At 50.2% G+C, this 25,798-nt stretch overlaps 2 long non-coding RNA genes across 4 annotated transcripts; both read left to right on the top strand.

The window, feature by feature from the left end:
- The first annotated feature begins 6,506 nt into the window (after window positions 1-6,506).
- On the top strand, window positions 6,507-18,356 carry LOC123597933. Of its 3 annotated transcripts, XR_006712312.1 has the most exons (4): window positions 6,507-6,666; window positions 10,387-10,456; window positions 10,679-10,779; window positions 18,165-18,356. It is a non-coding gene; the product is annotated as an uncharacterized LOC123597933 (long non-coding RNA). The 3 variants fall into 3 exon arrangements; XR_006712310.1 differs by lacking the exon at window positions 6,507-6,666 and having other exon boundaries at window positions 10,264-10,456; XR_006712311.1 differs by lacking the exon at window positions 6,507-6,666 and having other exon boundaries at window positions 10,265-10,456; window positions 18,168-18,356.
- Window positions 18,357-18,799: 443 nt separating this feature from the next.
- LOC123599980 lies at window positions 18,800-20,646 on the top strand. The gene is made up of 2 exons (XR_006713396.1): window positions 18,800-19,221; window positions 20,193-20,646. It is a non-coding gene; the product is annotated as an uncharacterized LOC123599980 (long non-coding RNA).
- Window positions 20,647-25,798: the final 5,152 nt, after the last annotated feature.

Genomic DNA, 25,798 nt, shown 5'->3' with positions numbered 1-25,798 from the left:
TTCCGTTGATGCTTACATTGTTCTATAAATTCCAGCTTGGGGGTTGGGGGGGAGCAGTGCCTGGGGTTGATAATGCAACCCACTGCATACCAAGCCGAGGGCTGGGCCCCGGGGCCCCAAGATGACCTAAGCTGAGAGCTCGCATGCAGTCCAGGAGCGACAGGTACAAATAACTGTTAGGTGGTGTGGCCAGTGTGAGAGCAGCAGCAGGAGCTGGGTCCTGGGAGGCTCAGAAGAGCGCGGAAGATCAGGAGGGAAGAGCCCTCCTCTGTCCTGTTCATGCTGGCCTCCCCAGCCCCCAGCCCCATGCCTGGCACATAGGAAGCACTCAATAGTTACTTGTTGAATTAATGGGTAATGAACCCTTCTGGGAAATTTCAGAGAAAGCTTCTTAGAAGGTGGGGGGTTGCATCTAAGCAGGGTTTCAGAAAATGAATCAAAGCTGAGAGACTAAGAAAAGAAGGGCATTCCAAGCAAAGGGAACAGATGATGCAGAGAGGAGGCAGCACAGAGCACATGGCAAAGTATTCACTGATTCACTCATTCAACAAGTATCCATGGCGTGTGCCTGTGATGGTCCAGGCCCTGTGCTTAGCTGATGGCTGTGGCTGGGCTGGAAGGGACTGAGCTGGAGCAGGGGTCAGACCATGGGGGCAGGGACGGGGGTGAGCGTTCGTATCCTGCAAGGGAGTCATAAACTGTAGGGAGGTCCCGAGGGGTTTCTGTCTTCTGGGAAGTCACAGTGGCAATATAGAACTAGCATGTGGGGAGAGAGGAGTTCCTCCCACAGAGATGAAGAATCTGAGGCTCAGAGCCATGTTGGCACGTGCTCGGGGACATCTAGCTGGGCAATAGCGGAGGGCAGGCTTTTGTGTCACAGCCCAGGGCTCTCTCTCCTGAGCCAGCGCTGGGCCCAGCTCCTCTTCAACCAGCCCTACCCTGGGTCAAAATCCTGGGTCCTTGGCTCTTGTTGGTTACTTCCTTACTGAATGATCTTGGAGATGTCTCCTCCTCTCTCTGAACCACAGGCCTTCAACTGAGGCCGAGTCTCTCTCAAAGCGTGGGTCAGGTACACTGAGCGGGATGGCCCACAAGCCGGGCCACACAGAAACAGGGACTCTCAAACTCATCTCAGGAAAGTTATTGCTTCTGATTATGTCAAGGAGAAAAGCCCAGTTTGAACCTGGTACGTCTTTAACACCTAACACTTGCTAATCTCCCTTTAGAGCAAAGAGAGGCCTCTAGCAAGCAAGAGTATCTAAGCTAGAATTGCTTCGTTCTCCTTGAATTTTTTTTTTTATATTTATCTTCTGTTTTTGGAAAGCTAAACATTTAGAGTACAGATACAGCTTCTTTTGCTAAAGTTTTGTACAGTGAGTTAATTTAAAGAAAAACACTAAGCAGATACAGAAAAATCTTAGAGGAGGGGTACCAGTGACTGGACATTAGGGGAATCGTGGATGGGGCACCTCTGACTCTTGGGTCTAACATGAGCCATTTTTCTAGGAAATTGACCTAGGGTCTTGGGGCTGATATTAACTTTTTTTTTTTAAGTTTTTTTCCTTTATTTTTTTTTAATTTTTTAAACATTTATTTATTTTTGAGAGACAGAGGAAGACAGAGCGTGAGAGGGGGAGGGGCAGAGAGGAGGAAACACAGAATCAGAAGCAGGCTCCAGGCTCTGAGCTGTCAATACAAAACCTGACGGGGGTTTGAACTCACGAACCGTGAGATCATGACCTGAACCAAAGTTGGATCCTTAACCGACTGAGCCATCTAGGTGCCCTAAGTTTTTTTTCCCACTGTTTATTTATTTATTTTTGAGAGAGAGAGAGAGAGAGAGAGAAAGAGAGAGAGAGCATGAGTGGGAGGGGACAGAGGGTCTGAAGTGGTCTCTGCACTGACAGCAGCAAGCTCCATGCTGGGCTCGAACTCATGAACTGTGGGATCATGAACTGACCTTAAGTCAGATGCTGAACCGACCGAGCCACTCAGGTGCCCCCACTTTTTTTCACCAGGCATTTCATGTTGGAATCAGCTACTTACCAAGGAATTTCCCTCAGCAAATTTCAATACCAGCTACAGCACCTTGGCCACACCCCCCACAAAAATGGGGATACGGAAGGAACCCCAAACTGGGGTGGCCAGTCTTAAGCCATTGTTAACCTCCTTCTCCTGATTCTAGGGGAGCTCTTGGAGGGAACTCTGGGACTCCCAACCCTCCTAGAGTCAAGAAAAGCTGTCAGGAGGGCCCTTCCCAGAAAGTCTTACTTTGCAGCCATGTGGGGTGTTGGGCCAGTGAAGCCAAGGCCTCTGAGGACCCCCTTCACCTCTGGGATAAAGGCGAAGCTCCTTGTGTGGCACTCAGGATTCTTCAGTGACATCCCCAATCTGTCTCTGCACACGCCCCCTCTACCTGGCTGGCTCCTACCCTGGCTTCAAGCTCCCTTGTCACCATTTCTGGGGAGCCCTTTCTCAATCTCTCCAGTCTCTGCCCCCAGTCTGAGCCAGGGCTTCCTGTGGGATTCCAAATTCCTTAGCATCCCAGCCCTAAGCACCCTAAGTCATCATTGCCTCTTTGTGTGCCTATCGTCCCCAAGGATGGGAAGACAGTGTGTGTTTTGTCTCTATATCCTAGCACCCAACACAGGGGGACGCTTGATAAAGCTCTGCTGAACTGAAGAGGGTACATTTTAGTGCCCATGTGGTGACATCGGTTCCTTTTACAGGCCTCCTCTTCTTCTGTTGAGTCTCCTGCAGGGAAAGGTGCCTGTGGAGAAGAGCGAGAGGCAGGGTTCAGGGAAGGCCAACATCTAACACCAGGCAGATGTGGATTCAAATCCTATTTAGCTGTTCAACTGATTTATCTGAGCCAGAGTATTCCCATGTGTGAAAGGGGGATCCTAATCCCCACCACAGAGGCAGACAGAGTATAATGAATAAATGAGAAAATGTGAGAAAAAGTACATCCACAGATCAGGTGTACACTTGCCTACTAAATCATGGAAGTGTTAGAACTGTAGAAAGTGTGGAAACTCCAGATGTCCAGGGTAAACGGGAATGAACTCATTCTGCCCAATGGACTGTCGCAGGGAAGGCCCTCTACTTGAAGGGACTTTTGAGTTGGGCTTTGAAGGGTGACTAGGAGCTCCCCACAAATAGTGAGAGAACATGGAGCTGAGAAGGTTGAGAGTCACTTAGGGAGAGTACTCTCGGCCTCAACAGGGAGTAACAGCAAGAAAATTTTTAAGATTAAGCAAAAAGGACTTCTCATCCCAAGCTTAGGGCAGAATTTTAATCCAGGATTTGACTGAAAGTGTAAAATGGTCTAAGAAGGGTCAAGGGCCCCTTCATTATAAGTCAAAGGTCAACTGGTTCAACCTTCTATGGCTAAGCCACCCAAGGACTTTTGTCCCTAAACCTGCTTCCTTTGTGCTAGAAGTGAGTTCTCCTTGAGTGAATAGGGGAAGGAGACTCCCCCTGTTTCCTGGGTTCTTAGCCAATAGGCTGGGCCTCTGGCCAAGCAGCCCCTTCCCTCCCTCTCCAAGAACCTGACCCCGCACCCTGCGTAGGTTCTTCATTTCTCTCTGCAGCCTTGACCCAGGGCAGTGATACCAGCCAGGGAAAGCCCCCTTTCCTGGGCTGGGGAGGGATGGAAGGAGGCAGGGTCCATTTTCTAGGTCAGAACTCCTCGCCCTTGCCCTTCCTCCCCTAGCCCATGTCTTTTAAAACTAGACCTTGGGGAGAGAGGGAGAGCAGTTGGGGAGAGGCAGAGAGTGTGGATGCTTCTGTGTGTCACTGAGTGTGTATGCCTGTGAGGAGAGAGGAAGAGGGAGGGAGAGAGAACAGAGCCTTGGAGTGTGCATATGGAGAGAGAGGGGGAGAGAGAGAGAGGGAGAGAGAGAGAGAACAGAGCTGTGTGAGTGTGTGCGTGTGTGTGTGTGTGTGTGTGTGTGTGACTGCGTGACTGTGTGCTAGGGAGACTGTGGGGTGTGTGTGTGTGTGTGTGTGTGTGTGTGTGTGTGTGGCACTCCAGCAGCAAGCTGTACCTTAAAGGTACAGACTGCCTCTGACTGCTCCCCTCCTCCTCCACCCCTAGCCAGACCACCTTCCACCACCATCAGCTAGGAACCTGAGCAGGACCAGTCCCCAGCGACTCCTGCGAGGGGAGAGAAGCAAACCCAGCGCTCTCAAACAGCCCCCCTCCCAGGTTGAGGCTGGGAGCGCTCTGAAGGGGGTCCTACAGGAGGGAGGAGGAAGGGGCTTTATTCCTGAGGAAGCAGGGCCTTGCAGAGGGAGGACTGGGGGCTGGGGAGGAGTGGAGCCCCACTTCTGGGGCCACAACGGCTGGCTGGGGTCCCAGCTCATCATTCACTAGGGTGGGGTGGGTGGAGGGAGGCCACAACCTCCACACCTCTTTTGCAGGGCCTCCGGGACAAGGGCACAGAGTTGTGCAGCTATGGGGGATGCAGATCGTGAGGATGTGAGGGTGGCAGGACCACCATGGGGGTCTCTGGTGCAGTTGGGGAGCCCCTACCTCAAGTCTGCGCTCTCAGGCAGCCTTTGTGCCATCCGGGCAGCTGGGGCTGGCAGAGCAGAGCAAGGGCATTTGTTTTCCCCCCACAGCAACCTGCCCCTCCCCCACCCTGACACCAAGGGAGGCTCCAAGGGAGGAGGAGATGGGTGGAGCACTGGGTAGCTAAAACCTGGTTTCTCCTCCGACCTCCACCTGAGACTCCCGAGACTCGAGCCTCGCTGTGTGACCCTGACCAGGTTCCTCACTCTCTCTGGGCTTCCTTTGCCCGCTCTATGTGATGAAGGAGGTTGGGTTCCGAAGCTCCACCAGACATTCCCCTCTTCTGAGTCCTACGACAGGCGTCATTTGATGAGAGCATGCCTCCATCCAAGAAGAGGATGAGAAATTACCCAACCCTGAATCCTCCCGGCCCTATCCCAGAGTCATAAAAAGTATGTGCGCTGAAGCGTGCGGGAAAATCTCCTGGTCCAACGCTTCCGTTCCAAAGTCGGGGAAACTGAGGCTGGGAGGGAGAGACAGAAGCAGTGACAAGCCCCAGGTCTGGACTGGAGCCCCAGATCGAAGCGGCGAGGCACAGGCCGAGTCGCCTAGGGAGCCCGGGAGCCGGGCAGCAGGGAGGAGGAGGAGGAGGAGCCCAGGGCGCGCCCCTCCAGCCTTGGCCCCCGCGGGCCCCTTCCGGCCCCTCCCCCAGCCTGCGCACCGTCCCGCCACCTGCTCCCCCGCCCACCGGGGCGGGGCGGCCGCCCCCTCGTTCCCATGGCAACGCGCGGCCCCGGCCGGCCGCCCTGGCCTCCCAGCAGCAGTGCAGCCCATCTGGCCCCAAGCCCGTCCCAGCTGGGCTGCCTGAGGCCCCGGTCGCCGGGGGCCCTCACAGCCCAGCAGCGGTCTGAGACTAGGGCAGGAGCGCCAGGCGTCGGGCACCTACCTATGCCACCACCTCGGCTAGCTGCTGGGCTCATCCTGATGGGTCAGAAGTCATACTAGAAGCCCTCCAGGACCCCACTCCCTACCCTACCCCTGCCCCCCTACCACCCCAAATGCCCACCCAGTGCAGCAGGAGACAGCATCTCAGGATGAGAGGTCGGCTGTTTGGAGCCAGCCACTCTGGTTGCAAATCCCCAGGTAGTGCGATCTGGGCAATTTACCTAACCTTTTACCCTTCTGAAACTGGAGATGATCATAGAACCTGTCTCATAGGGTGCTTGTGAAGGTTAAATGGGTCAATAAAGAAAAATACGAGGAGTCAGCACTCAGTAATACCAGCTATTATTATGAGTGCAGGTGGCAAGTGCTCAAGATAGCCGTGGCAGTGGCAGCCAAGTAGGGGTCCTAACCCAGCCTGGGAGCCTCAGGGGTGGCTTCCTACCGGAGGCCATGCTTATGGAATCTTAGGAAGTAGCAGTTAGCCAAGGGAAGAGGGAGCAGCAGCAGCAAAGGCACAGAGGTGAAAAATAGCAGGGGTGGGGGTGAGGAGGGGTGTCCGGGAGACTTACAAAGCCCCTCAGTGTTCCTGGAGAGTGTAGAAAAGCTTGGCTTTTGGTCAGAGGGCACGGAGACAGGAGCCACTGAAGGGTTTTGAACAGAGGTATGACCTGTCCCTTGTTTTCCTAGAGACCACTGCAGCTGCCATATATGCAGTGGCTTGGAGGGGCCCGTGGTCCTTTTAGGAGACGGTGAGGCTTCAACAAGGGGAGATACAAGGTCAGGGAAGATGGGGACAGATTCATGGCTATGAAGGAAGTAGACATGGCAGGATGGTGACCTGTGGACTGGAAGTGGCTGGAAAGGGCAGAGTCAAGGATGGACATGGGCACTTGGGTGGCTGGCTTGAGCACTGAGAGTGTGGCAGGGCCAGAAGAGGGGCAGGTCTGGGGGTGGGAGGTGCTACGCAGCTTGAGAACACTTGAGTTTGGAGCTGAGAGACAGAGACCTGGGCTGAAGAGACCATCATGGGGACATCAGTGCCTGGATGGTAACAAATCCTGCCAGGGTCTGAGAGCTGCCCCAGCGTCAGCAGAGGGTGGGGGCCCCTCACCAGGCCAGAGAAGAGGATTTATGCTTTGCGATTGGATTCTAAGCTTCATTTTCCTGGAACCAAGTAGAATTTGTCCGGACTTCTGACCCAAATTGTATGTGTGCTGTTATCACTTTCTGAGGTTTTCCGGTTTGGGAGGGTTGTTTGGGGTGAGGGAGGGGCAGGAGAGTACAAGGAGATATCATATTGTACTGACTCATCCCAGCTCTGTCCATTGCCAGGCAGGAGGTCTTAGTTAAGTCTTCTTATAATGCCTCAGTTTCCTCCCAGCTATCTATCTTGAAGGGTTATTGTAAGAAGGGCACAAAGCTCCTGCATGGTCTCTGGCCATCTTTATTAAACATGCAAATTCTAGGGGCGCCTGGGTGGCTCAGTCGGTTAAGCGGCCGACTTCGGCTCAGGTCATGATCTCGCGGTCTGTGAGTTCAAGCCCCGCGTCGGGCTCTGTGCTGACTGCTCAGAGCCTGGAGCCTGTTTCAGATTCTGTGTCTCCCTCTCTCTGACCATCCCCCGTTCGTGCTCTGTCTCTGTCTCAAAAATAAATAAACGTTAAAAAAAATTTTTTTTAAACATGCAAATTCTAGAATCTTCTCCAAAATTCAAGAATATGAATTTCCATGGGTGGGTCTGGGAATCTGTAGGTAAAACTGACCTGTCATTGGGTCAAAGCCTCCAACCACCACCCTGGGACTCCTCTGGCACTGGCCCCTCCACAGCGTGGCCCGCCCCTCACATTTGCAGCCTGAGGCAAGAGTTCAAATGGCAGTCCCCTTGGGTGCCTGGATGGCTCAGTCGGTAAGCGTCTGACTTTGGCTCAGGTGGTCTCACGATTTCTGAGTTAGAGCCCCACATCAGGCTCTCTGCTGGCAACACAGAGCCAGCTTTGGATCTTCTGTCTGCCCTCCCTGGCGCGCGCTCTCTCTTTCTCTTTCTCTCTCTCTCTCAAAAATAAATAAACATTAAAAAAAAAAAGAAAGAAAGAAAAACCAAATGGCAGTCCTCTTGCCAGTTTGTCCTTCTCTTCCCCACCCTGCTTCCCATCTATTGTAAAAGTCTTTGTGTGCAGACATGTGTACTCAGGCCCCCTGTCCAAGCTCCCAGGCACAGTTGCCCCCCAAACAGCTTCCTTGTCCAGCCCTCAGGCCTAAGGTTGCGGCACAGTCTGGTGGGAGGATAGATGCAGGTCCTGGGCTTAGAGCCCTTTGGGCAGGGAACTCCAGACGCCAGGCACCTGGAGCATGATCTAGAATGATAAACTTGGGCTCCAGGTGGCATGTCCTCTTGGCCCCATTTACACCACACGTTGGAGCAGGGGTGGGACTGGAGGAAGGCCGAGGAGAACCCTAGATAACAGAGTCAGAGCCGAGGACCAGCTGCCCAGATTTGTGGACTCCCTTGCCTCTGTTTCTATCGGCCTTTCCCACCAGGCCCTCTGGTTCCCAGCAGCCGTATCAAGGAGACTGTAGCCATTCATTCATCTGCCTGCGCCCTGCCTGGCTAAGGTCATCTCAGCCTCTGCTTCCAGCCTCTGCTGGCCCTGGGAAGTATAGCGTTCTGAGGCCTCCCGCACAGCTACCTCGTGGGCCATCACAGCCCACACATGTCCAGTCCCTGGCTTGTCATGGAAGATTATATTATTCTTTCAAAATGAAGAAACTGAGGCTCAGAGGAGACGAAGGGGGAACTGCCATTACAGAGCACCTACTGAATGCCAAGTGCTGAGGCAGGTGCTTTTAAAGACATGACCACGCAACACTCCTGTCTGGATGATCCCCAATTTGCAGGTGAGGACAGTGTGGCTCAGGAGGGGGAGGTAACTGGCCCAGAGATCACCCAGCTGGTGGGAGGCAGAGTCAGAATACAGATTGGTCAGACTCCCGGGTCCAGACCCCAGGGATGCACAGTAGGCCTTTGGTAAGGCCTGCCAAGAGGAGCGGAGGATGGTTGGAAACCTGGACCCACCACCTCCTGCGAGGGCCACGGAATGTGAGGAATGTCCATCCCCAGGGTAGGGCTGTGGGCAAGGTGACCTTTGGGAAGATAAAGTCAAATTCCAGTCCTTGGAGACTAGCAGAGGTAGACCTGGGGTGGTACTACCAGGGACCAGAACCAGCTGCAACGGGGCATCGGCCCCCAAGCCCCTCCCTGAGCCAGCAATTACAACTGAGGCACGTGATGGGGGTGCACAAGGGGGGCCACCGCCACATGAGCCCCTGCTGTCCTCTCAACTGGAATCTCCTTTCCCCCACTCTGCCAATGACACTTCAGACACTATGCTTCTCACCCTGTCCCCAACTGTCACCTGAACACTTCCACTTGGAGGGCCCTGGGGAATGTCAGCCATAATGTCCATAACTAAACGCTCCATGCCCCCTGACTCACCATCCTCCCTGGGAGTACCACCTCCATGCCCCAACCTGATCGCCTAGATGGCAGGCTGCTAGCCTTGCCTCTTCCTTTTCCCTCTTACTCCATTCAGACTCAGTCTCCCGTGTCTCCGCCCTCTCCCTGCTGCCTCTGGCCTCCAGCCTCAGACCCTCCAACCCAATCTCCCCATGGCAACCAGAGTAAGTTTCCAGATGTGGCAAATAAAAATACAGGACTCTCAGTTAAATTTGAATTTCAGGGGCACCTGGGTGGCTCAGTCAGCTGAGAATCCAACTCTTGATTTCAGCTCAGGCCGTGATCCCAGAGGCATGGAATTGAGCCCCGTATCAGACCCTGCACTGAGTGTGGAGCCTGCTTAAGATTCTCTCTCCCCCTACCCCCTCTTTAGTTTATGCTCTCTAAACAAACAAACAAACAAACAAATAGGGGTGCCTAGGTGGCTCAGTCGGTTAAGCATCCAGCTCTTGATTTCAGTCATGATCTTAGTTTCTTGAGTTCGAGCCCCAAATGGGGCTCTGCACTGATAGGAGGGTGGATAGGGAGAGACCTGATTGGGATTCTCTCTCCCTCTCTCTCTCTCTCTCTCTCTCTCTGCCCCTCCCCTGCTCATGTGCTCTCTCTCTCTTTCAAAATAAATAAACTTAAAAGAAATAAAAAGAAATAAATAAATTGGAATTTCAGACAAAGAATTTTTTTTTTTTTTAGTATAAGTATATCCTAAATGCTGCATGGGACATACTTATGCTAAACAATTTTTTGTTTTTTATCTGAAACTTTCGATCACTGGGCATCTTGTATTTTAGCTGGCAACTCTAAGCCAGAGCATACTTCATCTCTTAAAATTCCCCAGTGGTTCCGTGAGGCATGGAGACTGGAGAAAGCTCCCATGCTTGGAGCATTCTTGCCCCACCATTTCTTGTCTGCCTGTCACCAGCGACAATTCAATTCTCAGAAATCACCTCTTCCAGGAAGCCTTCTGGCTTAGGGGCTGCTCTGTGAAATGGGAGGCTACCAAACTTCCCTTATCAGAACCCCAAGTGCACTGCTAGACTCCTCCAGCAGTAAGAGTTCCATGAGACCAGCATCTTGTCTTTCTGTTCACCGTGTTTTAGCCTCCAGCACCTTGCATGCGCCCCGAATGGCTTGCTGTGGAACCCTGAGTAAGCCCATTGCCTCCTCTGGGTCACAGTCTCCATCCATATGAGGAAGGCCACGTGATATGGTCTCTGAGCCCCCTTCCAGCTCTGATGGCTGCCCATTTCAGCCTGCCCCGGGCACTTTGATCCTGGACATGCTGGGCACGGGTGGCACAGGAGAGAACTCTGAGCCAAGCTTGGAAGACCTGAGGACAAGCCCTGGTTCTGCCTCTCTGCAGCCTCCGACAAGTTTCCCACCCTCTCTCAGCCCAACCTTTCTCTCCTGCCAGGCTCCGGACAAGTGGGGACCACACCGCCTGCTGTAACCTCGTAAGGCTGGAGAAGTCTGAAGCCAGAAAGGTAAGGCGCACAGCACAGCACCCGGCGCATAGGAGGCCCTCAAAAACACAAGATTCCTGCCCCCTCTTCTCACTCAACTGGAAGGGTGAACAACCCTGGAGGGGCTCAGGCAGTGGGGGCTGCAGAGCTCCAGGGGGAGGAGGGAGGGAGAAGCTGGGCTGGGAGCATTCAGGCAAGACTTTAAATCTGGTCTTCGATTTATTTATTTATTTCTTTTTAAAGGGCCTGAGCATCTTCTGCGAGGAATCCATCCAGCCCGCCAGAGACAACCTGCAGTCAGTCCCCCACTCCCTTGAGTGTTAAGTGTTCACCCTAAGTGCAAGGTGGGGACATGTGAGTGTAGGTGGAACAGACCCCAGGAGACCTGGGTCCAAGGACACACCAACGTGGGGGACTTTGTTCAGCCTTAGAGCTCCCATAATCTCCTCCAGACCCCCAGGGCCACCCCCAAGTAAACAGCTTGAGGGAGAACCGCGTGGTGCTCGCTGGCTTCAGGACAAAGCTATACCACCACCCCTGGTCTCATCTGAATGATTTGGTGTAAGGAACAGGGGACGGTTCCTTCTCGGATAAGTAATCCAGGGTTCTAGAAGATGAGACGACAGTGCTGTGAGCCTCCAGAAATGAATTCCTGCCTCTGGACAGGAATCTGAAGATAGATCAGGCTCTCTCACTCTGCCTCCTTCTTCTTGGGCTCTTCTCTGTCCCCTCTCCTGCTTCCTTCCTTCTCCTGCTCCCTGTCTCTCCCAGCCCCTGCTGAACTAGCTTCCCAGGCCTATTAATCAGGCCTGATCTGACCTCAAGACCAAAGAGCCAAGAAGAGGAGGGAGGCAGGGAAGAAGAAAGGAGGGAAGAGGACAATTCACCTGCCCGGAGACCTGGTCAGTGCTACTCACCTTTGCCTCTCTTGTCTCCTAGACCTCCCCCCAGTCACCCTACAAGGCAGAACCTATTTATAGGGGAGCAAACTCAGTCTCCAAGAGCATAGATGTTCTGACTGGCACCACACAACTGATAAGGAGCCAGTCTCCAGGCTCCTAGGTGGCTCCTAGTTGACAACCGGGAGCTTAAACTGACCCAGGAGGAAGAAGAGCATCTCCTTGGTCCTAAGGCTCTCAGTCATTCAGGGCTGAAGCCAGTCAGGGCAGGTGGGAGGGCTGGCCTAGCTAGTCCCTGTCCCAAAGAGGGCAGGTAGCCCGAGGCAAGTCCCTTCACCTTTCTGAAGATCCTTTTGTCCAGTTAAAAATCTGGCCAGGAGTGACCTTTGCCCTCGAGGGAAAAGTGATAAGTGCCTTGGCTTGTAGCCAGACTTGATTTCAAATTCTGGTTCTGCCTGTCCCTAGTTGAGTAGCTAGACACAAGTCACTTCTCACTGCTGTGAAATGGGAGTGATCAGGCCATCCACATGGGGTTTTGCTGAAGATTGGGCCCCTTAGAGGGCTCCACAGCTGGTGCTCAAGGGATGGAAAGAAATGCAATGAGAAAGCCTAGTGACCATCAGCTGTGGGACCAGGCAAGTGGCTCCCCCCTACCCTGCCCCCACGATGCCAAAGCACTCTTGGGCCTGGGAGGGCAGACTAGAGACTCGTGTCTGACCTTTTACCCTCTCGGATCCCCAGAGAGCACACCCTCACTCTATCCTACCATCCTGGCCCTTACATACCCATCCTGCTCCATTCTTCCCTGGCCGACTCAGGGCTCTGTTCCCACCCCACCCCCAGTACAAAAGGGACATTTGACATTCTTTGTTCTGTGCAAGCTCATTCTCTGAGTGTGGGATCCACCAGGCCTCGCAGCTGGGACCTGCCACCTTCCCCCCCAGGCCTGGCCCAGCTCTGCCAGAGCTTTGTGCGGGAGGAGAGGGAGGGAGGGGCCGCAGAGGAGAGTCCCAACCCCCACCATCAGAATTGGCAGGAAGGAAACCTGGTGGGGGAGGGTGCCGGAGAGGTTCTAAGAGGAACGCACTCACAGGACTTGTTTGAGATTGGGGTAGGGGCTAACTTGAGGCTAAAACCTATTTTTCTCCTGGCTCCCAGCTGGGGGCTCTTTTCACTAACTAGTTTCTTAGTAAATTTTATTTATTTATTTTAAAAAATGGTTTCATGTTTATTATTTCTGAGGGGGGGGAGGAGAGAGAGAGAGAGAGAGAGCATGAGCCTGGGACGGGCAAAGAGAGAGGGAGACACAGAATCCAAAGCAGACTTCAAGCTGTCAGCACAGAGCCCAACGCGGGGCTCCAACTCTCGAACAGAATTGTGAGATCATGACCTGAGCCAAAGTTGGACCCTTAACTGACTGAGCCCCCAGGTTCCGCCTTAGTAAGTTTTAAAGAAACTGCTCCCAACTCTGCCCTGATTTCCTGTGTGACCTTGGGTGTGTTCCTTTCCCTCTCTGGGCCTTGGTCTCCCTGGTATAAAATGAAGGGAAAGACCTGGAGAACCTCTCATATGAGAGGGTTCCTGAGCCAGACCCTGGCCAGGTGCTGGGATACCACAGACCAGCCACCCTTCCAGAATCTGGTTCTAGGATTCCATCAAGAAGGAGCACAAAATGACTTCTTGAGGTAAAAGTAATATGTTTCCATGAAAGTAGGATCCCCCCAAATGGATCTAGCCTCCCTCCCCTCAAACTGATACAGTCCTGGACAACCTCCAAAGCTGTTTCCCCTCTTCATCTATCAATAAGCTTGTAAGACAAACGAGACCAAAATGGTGTTCTCCTTTTGCAGAAAATAAGGCTGCAGGCGCACCGAGGACAGGCCCCAACCCGCCCTGGGAGTGACGCCTGAGCTCACAGGGGAAAGACAGATGGTGGATATTCTGGGTGAGGGCCCCACATGAGCAAGGGAGAGAGCTCAGGTAGACCTGAGGGGAGCAGAGAGAGGAGGCTGCAGGGCGTCGGCTGCCTGGCTAAGGAGTTTTTCCCACGGGCGCTGGGGAGCCACAGGAGAGGGGTTTATGCCAGGCCTGTGTCGTCACTACTGTTGTTGCAAAGGGAGTGAACGGTGGACCCAGACAGAGACCAAGGGAGCCTGAACAGCTGTAGACACAGGTAGCTTCTGACAAAAGGGCCAGGGAGCCTCAACAGGCCGTGGGGGAGGGGGAGCCAAGCAATTCCTCTCGGGGAAAGAGGGGAAGTGAGCGGGGAGATGAAGCAGGGGAGAGGAAATGAAAGATTAAGTGCATAAAGGCCATAAAGCTCAGAAATGTCCAGGCCGGATGGATTCCCAGTTTATAGACACATTTGCGTTCAAGGATGCTCAGCCGGGCCTGATACCCCAACAAGAGCAGCCGCACGAGGAGGCCGAGGGGATACTGGGCTGGAAGGGACCCCTCATGCCCCTGACCTACTCTCTTGCTCCCCCCACCATTCCCAAGCTACCCCCCACTCCTCCGGCTGGCTGACAGCCCAGCTGGAAGCAATTGTGGGAGCCTCCAGCCCAGAGAGCTGCATCCCACAAAGGGCCCTGGTAAATAGCAGCCCACACCCCAGACGGCCTGCGCACACACCCCCTCCTTCGCAGCCCCCTGCCCGGAAATTTAAAACAACTGCTCAACATAGTCTTAAATCCTCCAGGAAGGAGCTCCGGTAAGGAGGCCAGGCAGGAAGCATGAGGCTGGCCAAGGCCCTGCCTGGAACTCCCTCTCTCCCCAGCTCCCACCCTGAACTCCCCTGAAATACCGCCCCGCAAAGTCTGGCCACGGGCCTCTCAGCCCCTGGGGTTCCTGTGCTGGTGTTCGCTGCGGGACGCTGCAGCTGCCGCTTGTCAGAATCGCCAAGTAGACAGGGAGCACCCTGTGCACGGGATGGTCTTGTCCCCTGCTTGTCCCCAGCGCTGGGTCTGCCACAGAGCAAAAGCGTAGCGTATATATGAAGAAGAGGGAATAAATGGAGCCACCAGGTGACCCTGAGCTGTCACTGCTCTTTGGACCTCAGTTTCCTCATCTATCAAATGGGCATGATAACTTCCCAGAGTTGTGAGAGTTGAACAAGAACCTTTGTGCAAGTGTTATTTTATTTTATTTTATTTTATTTTATTTTATTTTATTTTATTTTATTTTATTTTATTTTATTTTATTTTATTCCAGTCTAGTCTATTCTATTCTCGTTTTTTTTAATGTTTATTTTTGAGAGAGAGAGCAAGAGCACGCGCATGAGCGGGGGAGAAGCAGACACAGAATGTCAGCACAGAGCCCAGTGCAGGACTCAAACCCACTGACCGTGAGATCATGACCGGAGCCGAAGTGGGCCACTCAACCGACTGAGCCACCCGGGAGCCCCAGTGTGTAAGTATTTTAGTAACTGCAAAGCTGGCTTGCCTTCCTGACCTTGGTTTGCTCATCTGTAAAAGGAGGGTCCCTCCCAGCTTTGATATTTGGAGACTTTAGCCAGAGAGGAGAGTGCTCCTTAAATATCAGCTGGGCATTCGGGGGAGGCCAGAGGCTAGAGTGTCAGGAAATGGAGCCCTGGCCAGGGTTCAGAAGGCCACTATTTCAGTTCTAAAGTGGCCTCTGACTCATTGTATGACCTTCTCTGGGCCTCAGTTTTCTTCTCTGTAAAATGGGAGTGGGTGGACACAGAATGCCTAAAGTGACCTCTAGCATTCAAGCTCTGTGAATGACAGGACATTATTCAGAGGGCAATGGGGAGCCACTGATAGGCTTTGAGCTGGAGAGCAGCATGATCCCAATCAGGTTTCAGAGCACTCACTCTGGCAGTGGGGTGGTTTGCGGGCAGAAGGACAGGGAGGCCGGATTCCGGAGGCCTGGAAGAGGCAACAGAAGACAGTGTCTTTCCTCATGCTGTCCCTGTGCCTGGACTGCTCTGCCTCTTCCCCAGGTCCCTGCTTTTTCAAAATCACCCATCTAAGACACAGTTCAGGGAGCACTTCCTCCCTAAGGTCTTCCCAGCTTGGCTCCGATGCAGTTACTTCCTCTGCCCTGCGGTTGCCCAGCTCTTTGTATCTCCATCCCCGGACCAGTGTGGATTACTGTTGTGTGTGTATGTGTGTGCACAGGCGTGCGTGCATTTCTCTCCTGGGCTGTGAGCTCCTAAGGTCGGGGTGGGTGTCCCACATCCCCGTATCATCTCTAGCACCCACCACCGGGCCTGGCCCAGAGGCGGTGCTCAGTACATGCATGCAGAGTGCTGCGGATGCCAGAACATCCTACTCTCTGAGTCCACCTGCAGGATACGAGACTGGGCTCCAGCCCCAGCTTAACTGCCAGTAGCCATGTGACCTTGGGTGAGTTACTTCTCCCTTCTGGACCGAGGTCCTTTTTTGGCCAAATAGGAATTACCCTGATTATTCATTCTTGAGTCAGGACTCTGATGGGAGGGAGCATCCTTAGGCCTTTTCCTGGGCATGTCCCCTCACCATTTCCTTTGCTGTGCCCTGGATCACGGTGAACTGTGAGGACTGATTCCAGAACCCAAGCTCACTGAAAACCTCATCCGTGGGTCCTGCACCGTGCTGTGCACAGAGGGGTGCTCGGCAGGCCTGTATAAAGAGGCATTTGTCTACTCCACAGCCCCAAGAGAGGGAGCCTAGTGGGATCTCCATAAACAGTGATGTGCACCAAATGCAGGGCTTTGCAAGAGGCCAGGAGCCCAAACCCAGCTGCAGTCCAGACTCTGTCCCCATACCCTCCTGCCCAGCCATCCTCCTGGGGCTGGCTGGTCTGACCTCCCCAGAGAGCTGTGGGGAAGGGGTGCTGTCAGCTCCAAAAGCAGATGGATCTTTAGCCGGCACTACTCTGCCCCAGGCAAGCCCTGCCTGAATCTCAGCCAGAATCCCCCTTCTACTCCCCCGCCCCCATGGGCTGGGACAGACCTCAGCCAGCAGGCCTCCCAGCTTTGATCAATACAGGGCAGGCAGCCAAGGCGGCTGCAGGCTCCATCCTCCCAGGAGGCCCCGGCTCAGCCGGGGTCACAAGGGGGAGGGGCCCCAGCAGCAGCCTGGCTCAGGGGCTATGGGGGTGGGGCAGGGTGTGGAGAGCAGGAAAGGCAGGCATCACTCATGCAGTCGTTGTTCACCCCTTCTTCACCTGCTCACTTCTTCGTCCACATTCAGGTGGTCCACAAATATTTGGTGAGCACCAACTTTGCCCCAGGCACTGGCATTGGCCCTGGGGCACAGTGAGGAGAAGACAGCAGCTCTTGTGAAACTGATTTTCTAGTCTGGGAGAGAGACAGCCGAGGAGGAATGAAATAAACAAACATAAGAGGTAGTTTCTAAAGGTGATAAATACAGACTAGGGTAAGGCGACAGAGAGATCAGGCGACATCACACACACGGTGACCAAGGAGGAGGCCAAGGAGGATAACGTCTGAGCTGAGGCTCAAATGATGAAGAGGTGCCCACCAGGCTGGCTCAGTCAGACCCCCAGAAGCACACGCTAAAATGGAGAGCTACATGTAGGAACCTTCTGGGGGCTTGCCCTTGGACCCTGCACCTACGGGCACCTGTGGGTGGGTGAGGGAAGTATCGCAGAGTGACGGAAGGAGTTGGGCTACGCTGAAGTCACAACAAAGGCCTCAGCTGACCCCCATGCATCAAGGAGCAAGGAGAACCTTTCCAAGTTGTCCCAGTTCCAGGCAACGGGTCTGGCCTTTGTACCCGCACGCTGGCTGCTGGTAGCTACCCACAGGAAGGGACAAGACTGGCCAAGCCAGCTGTCTTCAGAGGAGGCATTACAACAGAGTCTCAAGTGAGAGCAGATGGGGGATGGAGCCCCTCAGCCCCAAATGGGAACCTGGGTGGCACCCCCTCAGCATCTACGAGGTGTGCTATGATTTGGAAGAAGAACATTCCAGGGGCGCCTGGGTGGCTCAGTCGGTTAAGCGTCCGACTTCGGCTCAGGTCACGATCTCGCGGTCCATGAGTTCGAGCCCCGCGTCGGGCTCTGGGCTGACGGCTCAGAGCCTGGAGCCTGTTTCAGATTCTGTGTCTCCCTCTCTCTCTGACCCTCCCCCGTTCATGCTCTGCCTCTCTCTGTCTCAAAAATAAATAAACGTTAAAAAAAAAAAAAAAAAAAGAAAAAGAAAGGAGAACATTCCAGATAGCGGAATAGCAAATGAGAAGCCTTGAGGCAGAAATGAGCTTAGCCTGAAGAAGACCAGCGTAGTGGAGAGTGCTAAGTGAAGAAGAATCACAGGACAGTGGTCAGAGAGCAGGCAAAGGCCATTCCAGAAGGGCCTGTGAACCAAGGGACTTTATTCTCAGTGTGAAGGGCCACCCCATAGGTCCTTAAGAAGAGAGTGATCTGGTAACTCCCTATTAACACTACCCTGGCTTCTGTGGAGTAGGGGAGGGGAAAGGGAGAGCAGTAGAAGGCCATGGGAAGAGTCCAGGTGAGGAGATTCCGGATAAATCTTGGCTGTTGTAAAGATGCCTCCAGTGTCCTGTCGGTGATATTCAACCAGATGAATTTTACTTTTTACCATTCTTAAGGTCCTGAACTCTTGTGGCTTGGGGAAGAACCTCAGAGATTCCTACTTCCTCTCCCTGACTTGGGCAGGAAGTCCTTTGCCAAAATTGGTGGTTAGTGACCAGGCAGCCCATGCTATGCCCCATAGAGACTGAGGAGCTCACTCCCCTTATGGATCACTCTGCTGGAAAGTTCTGAGAGCTGCCTCTTGTAGCTGTTCCCGGGGGCCCCTGTTCTGCTCTGGGCCACACTAACCACATCTGTTCCCTCTGCCCCAGTAGTTCCCAAGAAGTGAGAACATGCTCCTGTCTCCACTCCAACCCCATATCTTGTCTGGTGATGATCTCAGATGATGCCCCCTCCCTAACTCAAGCCTAGTTCCTTGCCAGCCCACCAATTCACTGCTATGACATGCATCTGATTCTTCAAAGGTATGGAGAAAAGTCATTTTGTAGAAGTTGTAAGAGGAAAATATTGTCTTAAAAAAAAAAAAAAAGTTAAATATATTTTCTTCTGAGGCCTGACTCATGTGGAGGCCAAACCAGACTAGGAGTTAGGACAGGTGGGTTCTAACCTTCCTATGTGACTCTGGACCAGTCTCTTCCCCTTTCTGGGCTTTATTTGCTCCTCTGTCAATGAGGCTGTCCAGCTGGGTGGAAATTTTTTTTTAACGTTTATTTATTTTTGAGACAGAGAGACAGAGCATGAACAGGGGAGGGTCAGAGAGAGGGAGACACAGAATCTGAAACAGGCTCCAGGCTCTGAGCTGTCAGCACAGAGCCCGACGCGGGGCTCGAACTCACGGACCGCGAGATCGTGACCTGAGCCGAAGTCGGACGCTCAACCGACTGAGCCACCCAGGCGCCCCTGGCTGGGTGGAATTTAAAGCTGAACCAAAATATTGTGAGTTCATGTGTAGATCTGCCCTTGTTCTTTCTTTAAAATCTGAGCCAAGGGATTTTCTGATTTCTTTTCCTATGCCTCCCAGCTCCAGACTCTTGGAGCTAAAAAGGTCGCAGAAAGCCTAACCAACTTCCTCTGCTCCATGCCACCTGCTTTGCTGAACTGTGTTTCAACATCACCATCAGCTGATTACCTCTACCTTCAGAGCTTGTACACCTCCAGACATAGGGAGCTCACTATCTTGAGAAAGTTCTTCAGCTAAACACGAAGATTCTATAAGTAATACAGCGGCTCTTGTCTTTCTCTGTGTCACTGCTCATCTAGTCATTCATTCATTTATATTTTCACTCATTCAATACTATTTATTGAGCCTCCACTAAATGAAGCAGAAAACTCATGGCCCAGCATCGGAGCAAAATCATAACTCTAAAGGTAGTTTATGTTCTTTGAGCAATTATACTATGGCCAGCATTGTACTTAGCACGGCAAATACACCATCTCAGTTAATCATCATAGTCACCTCCCTCTTTGCAAATGAACAAGTTGAGGGTTAGGGAGTATGGGAGACAGGGTCCCAGTAGGAAACAGATGGCAACTGAAGGGTTTCTTGCAGAGTTGAAGAAAGGGACTATTTACACAGGTGTGGAAAGGGTTAAGGAAACCTACAAGGGATGGCAGGGTGCCCCAAGGTTAGCAACAGGGAGGAGCCCTAACCACCTATAGATCTGAAGGGAAAAGAAGTGAGAAGGTTGTCAGGAGCACCTGGTGAAGCTAGGGTTGTGAAAGAGGGGGCACCTGATGGGACCCATGGCTGTAGAGAATGGGGGTAGGAGGAGAGGAATTAATAGCCTTTCCTCTCCCTCCTGCTGGTGCTTCCCAGTGATTGAATCCGCAGGGAATCAGTAGGCAAGATTTTTCAGGGGATATAGTCCACAGAGGTCAGGCTTCTGGGCACACTGAGGGAAAAGAACCGGTCTTAGGGGAGTGTGCAAACTGAATAACCGACCCAGAGAGTTAGCTGATTTGTCTAAGGTCTCAAAGTCAGGAAGTTACAGAGCCATAGAAATAAAGACATAGTGATTCGTGCGCTGTGTTCAAGTTGTAAGAGCCTGAAGGAGGGAGTTGTGGGTGAGTTTAGAAGGATCTGGAGGATAGGCAGGAGTTTGTGGGACAAGAAAGGGGAAAGGACATTCCAGAAAGGCTGGAGAGGGTATAGGAACACCACCTGTTGGGCAAGAGTGAGGCGCTCTGCAGGGCTGGAGAGAGCTGGGAAGGTTCCAGAAACCTCTGGGGGGAGGCTGAAGAGGGAGCTCGGAAGTGTTACTATTGGAATAAGATAAAGCCACTACTCATCCATTAATTTTCTTTAAATATGTATTGATTGGGCTTCTGCTCTTTGCCAGGGACTGTGCTAGGAGTTGGGGTTACAGCCACGAAAAGTGCAGTCACAGGCTTGTGTAGCAATGGTCCTGACCTTGTGGAGCTTATGGTCTAGTAGGGGAAGGGGAGAAGCCACTGATGAGTGGGAATCAGCGCTCTGAAGAAAAATCTGGATTTTCTCTTCTAAGCAATGGGAGACACTGATGGACATTGATAGCTGAAACTTTTTAATGTGTGTGTTTTTTTTTTAATTGTGGGATAGCTTACAAATAGTAGATTGCCCCGATCTTAAGTGTATTGCTTAATGAATTATAACCACCACTCAGATCAAGACTCAAAACATTTCCAGGGCCCAGAAGGCTCTTTCATGACCCCACCCAGCCGTACCCCCGCATGAAGTAACCGCTATGTTGATTTTTATCACCATGTATTCATTTTGCCTGTTTTTGAATGCCATATAAATAGAATCTTATAGTATGTACTTGTTTGTGCCTTTCTTCTTTTGCCCTACATTTTGCCCAAGAGATTCATATGTGTTGCAGCTTGTGGCAATTATCTGTTCTACCCATGGCTATTTAATCTACTATGTGTGTGTATGAATACATGTATTATTTTATTTATACATTCTACTGTTAATGGGGTTAACAGTTTATTTATCCAGTCTACTGTCAATTTGGGTTGCTTCTAATTGTTGGCTATTATAAATAATGCTGTCATGAATATTCTTTTTTTTTTTTTTTTTTTTTAAGCATTTTTCAGTTTTGAGAAACAGAGAGGGACAGAGCTTGAGCAGGGGAGGGACAAAGCAAGAGGGAGACACAAAATCGGAAGCAGGCTCCAGGCTCCGAGCTGTCAGCACAGAGCCCGATGCGGGGCTCAAACCCATGAACTATGAGATCATGACCTGAGCCGAAGTCGGACGCTTAACCGACTGAGCCACCCAGGTGCCCCTGTCATGAATATTCTTGTACAGTGTTTTTGGTGACCATATGCACGCTCATTTCTGTTGGGTATACATCCAGGAGTGGGATCCCCGAGACATACATGTTTAACTTCAGTAAATACTGCCAATTTTCCAAAGTGTGGTATCAGTGTATACACCTACTAACAATGTATGGGAGCCCTAGTTGCTCCACCTCCTTGCAGACCCTTGAAAATGTTGGTCTGGTTCATTTTAGCCGTTCTGGTAAGTGCATAACAGTCTCTTATTGTAGTTTAAATTTGCATTTCATTAGGGCACCTGGCTGGTTCTGTCAGAAGGGCCTGTTAAAGCCCCGTATTGAATGCAGAGATCACGAAAGAAAATACATTTTTGAAAACTTCAAAAAAAGTAAATTTTCAGGGCTCCTGGGTGGCTCAGTCGGTTGAGTGTCCGACTTCGGTTCAGGTCATGATCTCGCAGTTTGTGAGTTCGAGCCCCGCGTCAGGCTCTGTGCTGACAGCTTGGAGCCTGGAGCCTGCTTCGATTCTGTGTCCCCCTCTCTCTCTGCCCCTCCCCAACTCATGCTCTGTATCTCTCTGTCTCTCAAAAATAAATAAACATTAAAAAAAATTTTAAAAAAAAAAGGAAATTTTCAAGTCACTGACACATAATGTGTGGCTCACCTTGTTATATACTCATTGATAATTTGTGAAGTGTCTGTTTAAGTCTTTTATTTTTTTTTAATAATGGGTTTCCCCGTTTGTTTTCTTGATGCATGAGTTCTTTGATACATGAATATTCTAGGTTTAAGTCCCTTGTTGGATATATGTAATGCAAATATCTTCTCCCAGTCTGTGGCATACCTGTTCAGTCTCTCTCTCTCTCTTTTTTTTAAGGTTTTATTTTTGAGAGAGCACAAGCTGGAGAAGGGCAGAGAGAGGGGGACAGAGGATCCAAAGTGGCCTTGGCACTCACAGCAATGAGCCCAACGTGGGTCTCAAACACGAACCTCCAGATCATGACCTGAGCCGAAGTCAGACGCTCAACTGACTGAGCAATCCAAGCACCCCCTTTTCACTCCCTTTAGTGGTATCTTTTTTTTTTTTTTTTTTTTTTTTTTTATTTTTTAATTTATATCCAAATTAGTGTTTAGTGCTATAATGATTTCAGGGGGAGATTCCTTAATGCTCCTTACCCATTTAGCCCATCCCCCCTCCCACAACCCCTCCAGCAACCCTCTCTTTGTTCTCCATATTTAAGAGTCTCTTATGTTTTGTCCCCCTCCTTGTTTTTATATTATTTTTACTTCCCTTCCCTTATGTTCATCTTAAATTTGTATCTTAAATTCTACATATGAGTGAAGTCATATGATATTTGTCTTTCTCTGACTAATTTTGCTTAGCATAATACCCTCTAGTTCCATCCACACAGTTGCAAATGGCAAGATTTCATTCTTTTTGATTGCCGAGTAATACTCCATTGTGTGTGTATATATATATATATATATATATATATATATATATATATATATACCACATCTTCTTTATCCATTCATCCATGGACTTTTGGGCTCTTTCCATACTTTGGCTATTGTCAATAGCACTGCTATAAACATTGGGGTGCATGTGCCCCTTTAAATACCTAGTAGTGCAATTGCCAGGTCTTAGAGTAGTTCTATTTTTAACTTTTTGAGGAATCTCCATACTGTCTTCCAGAGTGGCTGCACCAGTTTGCATTCCCACCAGCAGTGCAAAAGAAATCCTCTAATTGGGGTGCCTGGGTGGTTCAGTCAGTTAAGCGTCCAACTTCAGCTCAGGTCACGATTTCCCGGTTCGTGAGTTCGAGCCCCGCATCAGGCTCTGTGTTGACAGCTCAGAGCCTGGAGCCCGCTTCCGATTCTGTGTCTTCCTCTCTCTCTCTGCCCCTCCCCTGCTTGCTCTCTGTCTCTCTCGAAAATAAATAAACATTTAGAAAAGTTTTTAAAAAGAAATCCTCTAATATCTTTTTTTTCAAAGTTTTTATTTATTTATTTATTTTTAGTAATCCCTACACCCAAGACGGGGCTCCAACTCATGACCCTGAGATCAAGGGTCATACACTCTACCAACTGAGCCAGACGGCACCCCTCTTTGTGTTACCTTTTGATGCACAAAAGTTCTTAATTATTTTTAAAAGTTCTTAATTTTTTTTTTTTAATTTTTTTTTTCAACGTTTATTTATTTTTGGGACAGAGAGAGACAGAACATGAACGGGGGAGGGGCAGAGAGAGAGGGAGACACAGAATCGGAAACAGGCTCCAGGCTCTGAGCCATCAGCCCAGAGCCCGACGCGGGGCTCGAACTCACGGACCACGAGATCGTGACCTGGCTGAAGTCGGACGCTTAACCGACTGCGCCACCCAGGCGCCCCTAAAAGTTCTTAATTTTAATGACATTCATTTCCTTTATCTTTTATCTTTTCAACTTTTTCCTTTATGGTTGGTTTTTTGGTGAGTATGTGATTTGAATAAAAAAATCTTTGCCTACCTCAAGGTGGTAAGATTCTCCTATGTATTCATCTAGAAGCTTTATTGTTCTATCTTTTACACTTAGAACTCTGAGCCATGTTGAATTAAGGGTTGTTTTTGGTAGGGTACCTGGCTGGCTCAGTCAGTAGCGTATGCGACTCTTGATCTTGGCGTTGTGAGTTCAAGACCCATGTTGGACATGGAGCCTACAAAAAAAAAAAAGAGTTGTGTATGGCATTAGGTAAGAGTCAAGATGTCTCCCCCTCAAATTTCCAGCATCATTTTTTGAAAATACTCTTTTCTGGGGTGCCTGGGTGGCTCAGTTGGTTAAGCGTCAGACTTCAGCTCAGGTCATGATCTCACAGTCTGTGAGTTCAAGCCCTGTGTCAGGCTCTGTGCTGACAGCTCAGAGCTTGGAGCCTGCTTCAGATTCTGTGTCTCTCTCTCTCTCTCTGCCCCTCCCCTGCTCATGCTCTGTCTCTCTCTTTCAAAAATAAATAAAAACATTAAAAATTTTTTTGAAAAAAAATACTTTTTTTCCTTTCAATGAATTGTAGTGATTTTTTTTTTTCATATATCAAGTGATAATATATGTGTGAGTCTATTTCTGGGTTCTCTATTCTGTATCATCAGTTTACTTGTCTACTTTATGCCAGTGCTATATTGTCTTAATTGTAAATTTTTATGGTAAGTTTTTTTTTTTTAAGTTTATTTATTTATTTTGAGAGAGAGATAGAAAGAGAGTCAGAAAGGGAGGGGAGGCAGGGCAGAGAGAGAGAGAGAGAGAGAGAGAATCCCAAGCAGGCTCAGCACTGTGCAGAGCCCAATTTGGGGTTTGATGTGGGGCTCGAACTCATGAACTGTGAGATCATGACCTGAGCCAAAATCAAGTCAGATGCTTAGCTGACTGAGCCACCCAGGTACCCCATATGGTGAATTTGTATATGTAGTAGTATAACTCCTCAGGCTTTGTTTTTTCCAACAGTGCACTGTCAGTGTAGTTTCTTTGCGTTTTCATATAAATTTTAGAATCAGGGCATTAACTAAAAAATCTATTAGAATTTTTATTGAAATTGCATTGAGCCTATAAGGCCAATTTGAGAAGAATTGATAACTTTACAACATTGAATCTTCCAATCCATGAACATAGTATATCCTTTCTCTCCCCATTTATTCAGCTTTTTTTTTTTTACTTTCTGCAGCAATATTTAAATTTTACAGAATTTAAAGTTACAGAATAAAGTCTTACATATATTGCATTTAATCCTGATGATTTTTTTTAAGTTGACTTATTTATTTTGAGAGAGAGAGCATGCACAAGCAGGAAAGGGTCAGGAGAGAGGGAGAGAGAAAATCCCAAGGAGGCCCCAAGCTGACACTGCAGAACCTGATGTGTGGCTTGAACTCATTCATGAACCATGAGATCATGACCTAAGCTGAAACCAAGAGACCAAGAATCAGAGACTTAACCAACTGAGCCACCCACCCCTATTTCTGATTTTTTTATGCTATTGTAAATAGTATTATTTTTAGGGGCACCTGGGTGGCTCAGTCGGTTAAGCGTCCGACTTCAGCCAGGTCACGATCTCACGGTCCGTGAGTTCGAGCCCTGCATCAGGCTCTGGGCTGATGGCTCAGAGCCTGGAGCCTGTTTCCGATTCTGTGTCTCCCTCTCTCTCTGCCCCTCCCCCGTTCATGCTCTGTCTCTCTCTGTCCCAAAAATAAAAAATAAACGTTGAAAAAAAAAATAGTATTATTTTTAAATTTCATTTTCTAATTGTTTGCTATAATTATAAAATTATAAAATTATAAAATTATAAAATTATAAAAATATAATTATTTTTGTATATTGTCTTTATATCTAGTGACTTCATTGAATTAATTCTAATACCTTATTTAGAAATAACTTTGGGGATACCTGGGTGGCTCAGTTGGCTAAGCAGTTGACTCTTGATTTCAGATCAGGTCATGATCTCATGGTTTGTGAGTTCAGACCCCATGTCGGGCCCTGCACTGACAGAGTGGAGCCTACTTAGGATTCTCTCTCTCCTTCTCTCTCTGACCCTCCCCCACTCACATTCTCCCTCTCTCTCTCTTTCTCTCAAAATAAATGAAAGTTAAATTAAATTAAAAAATAGAACAGGGGCACCGGGGTGGCTCAGGTGGTTGACCATCTGACGTCAGCTCAGGTCATGGTCTGG

This window comes from Leopardus geoffroyi, chromosome C1, assembly GCF_018350155.1.
Source record: "Leopardus geoffroyi isolate Oge1 chromosome C1, O.geoffroyi_Oge1_pat1.0, whole genome shotgun sequence".
Classification (NCBI taxonomy): Eukaryota; Metazoa; Chordata; class Mammalia; order Carnivora; family Felidae; genus Leopardus; species Leopardus geoffroyi.
Note: the sequence above shows the minus strand (reverse complement) of the source record. Positions and strands in the feature narration are given on the sequence as shown.